Source organism: Anser brachyrhynchus (genome assembly GCF_964034855.1).
Source record: "Anser brachyrhynchus genome assembly, chromosome: 15".
In the NCBI taxonomy this organism is placed as follows: Eukaryota; Metazoa; Chordata; class Aves; order Anseriformes; family Anatidae; genus Anser; species Anser brachyrhynchus.
The window spans coordinates 6,241,253-6,246,894 of record NC_137733.1 but is presented as its reverse complement, the minus strand read 5'-3'; the positions used below and the strand labels follow the sequence as shown (position 1 = coordinate 6,246,894).

The 5,642-nt window shown below is 56.2% G+C and overlaps 1 long non-coding RNA gene across 1 annotated transcript; it reads left to right on the top strand.

Annotated features, from left to right (window-relative positions):
* Positions 1-577: 577 nt before the first annotated feature.
* Positions 578-5,504, top strand: LOC308178298. The gene is made up of 2 exons (XR_013939675.1): positions 578-655; positions 758-5,504. It is a non-coding gene; the product is annotated as an uncharacterized lncRNA (long non-coding RNA).
* Positions 5,505-5,642: the final 138 nt, after the last annotated feature.

Here is a 5,642-nt window from a genome sequence, read left to right as displayed (position 1 = left end):
GCCCGTGCAGCCCTGCTCTCTCCTCACCTGCAGCTGGCATTTCCCTGACTGGACGAGGTCATTCGCTCTTGATTTACGTAGAAGTGGGTCTCAGCCACCAAAAATCCCATCCAAGGTGGAAACCGGCTGTGGAACTCTTTGTGGTGGGGCTGCAGTGCTCCTGCCTCAAGCAGAAAGCACCAAACATGCGGCTTTCTGCAGGTGGAGATGAGGGACCCGGAGAGCCGCTCCACACCGCGGCTTCACCAGGGCACACCCAGCCCTGCCGCCAGGCCCCAGGGCAGCTTCAGCTTCGCCCCATCACCCTGCTACTGCCCTCACTTACTTGTTTTTTTGGCTTGCCAGCTTCCCTCCCTGGTGTTAAAATGGGGCAGACCAAAGGAGGGAAGAGGGCATCGTGCATCAGGGAGGGAGAAAGCACCTGGAGCAGCCCTGAGTTTGGACGGGGCTTGGGCTGCAGCTGCAGCTTACCCAAAATTTCCATCAGTTGCAGTCGGCCAGAGGCAGCTGTGGCTCCTTTCCTCCCCGCTATCCATAACTGCGGCGCTGCCCCAAGCCCCACGTCAGGAGCTGCAGACAGGATTAAGGAGAAAAGCAGAGTACAGGTCATGGGAAGAGGGAAAACAGAAGCAGACCGGCCACCGAAGCGGAAATGGTAGGATGCAGATGTGCGTAGAAAGCTGAAGCCACTTACAGAGGATGCATTTACTCTTATTTCCTTCCACAACTATACAACCGCAATGTTTTTTAATGACAGGTGGGGCAGGAGCTGGGCTTCTGGCTGGCCGTCCTCCATCCTGCATAAAAGCGCTGAATTTAAGAGCAACAATTAATCACGGGTGCCGGGAAGTGCTGGGCAGCACTTGTGATCCCTGGGAGCGCTCAGTTCCTGCTCGGCCATTCCCATCCCTTGGCAGACAGTGCAAGAAAGCAGCCAGGAAGCAAGGGCTTCCCCGTGCTGACAGCTTTAGAAGCACGCGTGGGGACGAGGAGCACGTGTGTCACCGCGATGCTGCACCTGTGCAGCCAGGGCTCGGTGGAGACAGGACCCGGACACTTACACACCAGTGTCCGCAGGTCCCAGCGGTGCTGTCCCCACTGCCATCCCTTCTGACAGCCGGTGCTGGGGGCACAGGGTGCCCGCTAATGCCTCCGGCTCACCCTGCTCGTCCCCTGCCGAGGCTGCTGCAGGCATCGATCCGGTCCCCGCTGCCGCCGGGACCACTGAAGGTCACAGGCTGCTCGCTGGAAGAGCAGATCTCCCGATGGCTGTGGTCTTGCAGTATTTTTCCTGTTGCCACTACCATTACTCCCTCTATTATTGGTAGCATTAAATGCTTGTTGCTAATTTGCATATGCATATTAGTTCTTCAGAACAGCTAATGTTGGCATTCTGCAATTAAATGACCGCTAATGAACGTGCTATTAAAGGAGCAACCCAATGAACTAACCTGTGACAGAGGGTGAGGCTGAAGCGACGTCCCCAGGGCTCCACGCTGCCCGGCCTCCTCTGAGCCTCCGCCTCTTGCCCTGAGCCTCCCTCGGGTCTTGGCTGTGCCACCGGGCTGCGAAGGCGGGCGGTGACCTGCTGGGGCTTTGCCGGGTCCTGTGGCACTTGTGAGCCCCAATTCTGGTCTGAGCCCTGTGCAGGTGCCCTCTCCCAAAGGCCGTGGCAATCCTCCCACCGCATGGAGCGCGCCAGCATCCCCTGCGTGCTCCTCAGGCAAGGCTTTGTGCACTTTTGTGATTCAGCATGTACGTGCCTCAGGCAAAACCCATTGATTTCCAGCTTATCCCAAGTAGGCGCAACTGCGTGCGACAATCTGGCTTTCGATTCTCTTCCGATGAAAGATGCAGCACGCAGCCGAGTTCCCCACTAACGAAAGGCAGGTGCTCCTCCATGGGGAAGTTACACCCGGGGAGGTGCGAAGCTTAATTATTTACAGTGAGAAGCACTGGCCTTGTGCTTGCAGCAAGAAAAATTGATCAAGTTACAGGCATTGATCCTCACCCCTGCAAAGTGTAATGTGATGTCTACACAAAAAAAAATAAAAAAAAAAATTGAATCAACTTCGTTGCGAAAGAGCCACCGAGATATTTTCATCCCTGAAATGCAGAGATGCTACCGAGGGTGGTAAAGTTTCAAGCAGTGTGTTTTAATAGGCAGAACACAACCCTTTTTATTTACTATTGGGCTTCTTCAGGTTTCTGAGCCTTGCACAGGGGGAAGTGGGAACATCCCATGGCGGGTACGTCCCATCACCTCCACACACCACTAGGGCAAGTGATGGAGACTTTGGGGCAAGTCTTGGGGCAAAGGAGGCAGCAGTGACAGTAACACCCTCAGCTTGTGCCTGGACATCGGCAGTGCCATGGCTGCACTTCGGGAACGCTGCTGAGCCGGCCCTGGGCACAGGCAGGAGCTGGACTCTGTGCCGGGGGCCGCCAGCAGCATGGGCAGCTCCTGCCCAGCTAGGTCCTGGGATAAATGTTTGCTTTTTCCATCAAAGAGATATGCCAGGGCTGCTGCCAGCACTGCGTCTCAGTGGAATCAGTTTTCGTTCTGCCAGGAGTGTTAATTTCTCGTGATTCACGTCCCTAAAGTAGCTCTGGAAAGAAATTGTGCTTTTCGCTAGTCAGACCTTCACGCACGTTGAGATGCCATGGTTTTTCCAGGCTTTCCAAAGGAGCCATGGCTGAGTGAGATGTTCCTCCACCTATTCCAGCTTTCTTGGGACAACCCCTTCTGACCAGCAAGCTAGCCAGATAACTGGGGGGCACCAGGTCCTCGGGGTAGACCGGGTGCCAGTGCGATGCTCAAGGGGGAGAAGCTGCAGGCATGCAAGGCGTCAGCTGCTTGTGCATGCCCCTGGGCTTCATGTGACATGGGGGCAGCGGGGGGACCCCGGTGCTGGGGAGAGCCCACATGGGATGGGACGCGCTCCTTGTAGCCTCAGGGACGGGGACCTGGCTGCTGCCCCCCCACACACACCCTGCTGGCCCCTGCCTTGCTGCCCCCAGGCCAGAGAAAAAAGACCAGGCACCCGCAGAGAGTGTGTTTGGAAAATGCCAGGATTTATTAGGCCAATGTTCAAGCTGACAGTTTCATACAAATGCACTCGATCACGGGCATCTACACGGGCCTGTGCCCCCACTGTGTCACTCCTGCGAGTGTCTGTCCAGCACACGCTCAGGCAAGATGCTCGCAGCCCGCGACGCGGGGATGAGGGCAGCAGGAGGCGGCCCCGGCCCTGCCCCAGCTTCAAACCCCCCCGCTGCCATCGCTCTTGCGTGGGACGTCGCGTGGGAGAGAGAAGCCCAGCGCAGTGTGCTGGGGAAAGGAGCTGGCCATGCCAGAGGAGCCCTGTCCAGGACACTTGTGCCAGTGCGTTGCACGGGGCTGCAGGCGGTGGAGGAGAGAGCGAGGGGTCGTAAATGGGAGAGAAGGCAATGAGTGCTGAAGAAAAGCTGGAGCAAAAGAAAAGAAGGAAAGGAAAGGGGCTGGGAGAAGGATGGGAGCAGCCTGAGAGCACAGTGATGCTGCCTTCAGGTCTGAGGCCATCAGGGAGAGGTCAGGCTCCTCCTGGGCTCCGGGGGCTTTCCATGGGGCACCCCGGGCAGAGCCCACGGGCTCTGGAGGGACAAGGCAGCAAAGAAAGAGATGGCACAACACGGCACTTGCAAATAGAAGGTTTGTTGGACTTTGCTTACTGTGACAATGACACACAGCGCAACGGCAGGAACAGCAACTCTATTAGCACATTTCTTTTGGCATTTCAGTGCCATTAGCTCTTAAGAAAACCATGCAAACTCACCCAGCGGAGGACAGTGAGAGGCGAGAAAGAGTGGGTGAGATAGAGAGGGACGGCGATGAGCAATGAGATAACGTGAAAGAGGGAAAAAGGAACAGGAGCGAAGGGAGGCAGCAGGTTTGAGACCTCACAGCACTGACTCATGAGTGCATCACTTCTCTCCAGGCTATCCTGGCTTCTGCTTTCTCTGACACCTCTCCTTGCCTTCACTCGTTACTTCCAGTCCCCTCTGCATGAGACATGTCCCTTCTCATGCTCGGAGGTGGATTTGTGTCTCGTCGGCTCTAGTTCAGCTGCACAGTCCTCGCCCCAAGCAGAGGCAAGGAGCTTGGGAAGTCCCTGGGCGGCATCACCCCAAACCCACCTGGGCTCAGGGGACCTCTTCTCTGCAGCACCCAGCCTCAGCGCCCGGGGACATGGCACCCCAGGGACCTTCTGCCTTGGCCCACGTCCCGTGGGGCACGTGGCGACAAGGGGCACTGCCCTTCACACCTTTCCCATCACAACAGAGCCTTCTGTTTCCAGCTTTCTCTTTCCCTCGCTCATTCCCTTTGCCTTCTTCTTGCCTCACCCGGCACCTCCAACTCATCTTGTTCCTGCCAAAGGTAAGTCCTGCTCCAGAGGTTTCCTGGAGAGCAGCAGTGGTAGTGGTCCTTTGGCAGGAGGAAGGAGAAAAGCCACTCAGCAGGCTGTGGCTGGGCTCGAAGGCACCAGGCTCCGTCCGGGAGATCTTTGTCACTTGTGCTGGGCAGCGCAGCTCAGCAGCGGGGGCCACCCGTAGTCCTCCAGCGCTCGCTGCCAGGTTCCAAGGTCGGCTTCCCTGGGGAAGGTCGCCTGTTTGGGATTTGTCATTCTCCCGTGACTCCCAGGACTGAGCGCCGATGCACAGAGATAAGCCAACAAAATTCTGGTTAAAATGGGTGAGGTTTGGACAATAAGCCACAGAAACCTGCCTGGATTGTCCTGGGGAGAACAGGTCAGCAGAGGGGAAAAAAGGATGTGGCGAGTCATCTCCCATTCCAGTCTGCCTCCACAGAGCAAAAAAACCCAGGGCTGCTTGGAGAAAACATGCAATGAGGACTTAAATGAGGTCAAACTGCCAAACTATTAACCCTCTGAGCCCCGCTGACTCTCAGGCTTGACTTGCCAGCATGGATTTTTGAGGTTAATGGCAGGAGCAGGCACTAAGTGCCCTGTCTCTGTACTGGCCTGGAAAGAGAACTTGCTGACAGCTCCTTGCAGGACTCTGTGAAGTGGGGTGCTGCCCCTGTTCCTCCAGCACAACTCAGCCAGGTCCTGCAGCTCCTCTCCAGACCACTTCTTGCTCTGGCATGGACTTGCAGATCACATCACGGTGATCCATCTGGAGCAACAAATGCCCCTGCAAACGCCCGGTGGGGGGACTGAATCCCTTCTTTTGGCTCATGCTCAGGTGAAGGCTGCAGAACAAAGTTAAGCTCAGCTGTTACATGAAAGGAGGACTCTACCAGGTGACCTAAAAGCCTTGGAAGGAAAAACAGGATCAATATTTGCAGAGATTTGTAGGATTTCTGTGCCTGAAAACAACAGCTGGAACCTGGCCTCTGCTCCCCTGCGCAGCGCCGTGCCCCGGGGCTCCCGGTGATGCCCCAGGTTACTGTGTCACTGCTCGCCCCTGTGCTCTCGCCGTGCCCTCGTCCTCACTCCCTGCTGGCTTTGTGTATGCAGAGGTTGAAATTCCAGTTCACCCATCTCAGCAGTGAAGAAGCAGCTACAGTCCTAGCTCACCACACATTGCTCATACTTACAGCTTAAACATTGCCTTCTACTCAAAAGAACAAAGATAAAATG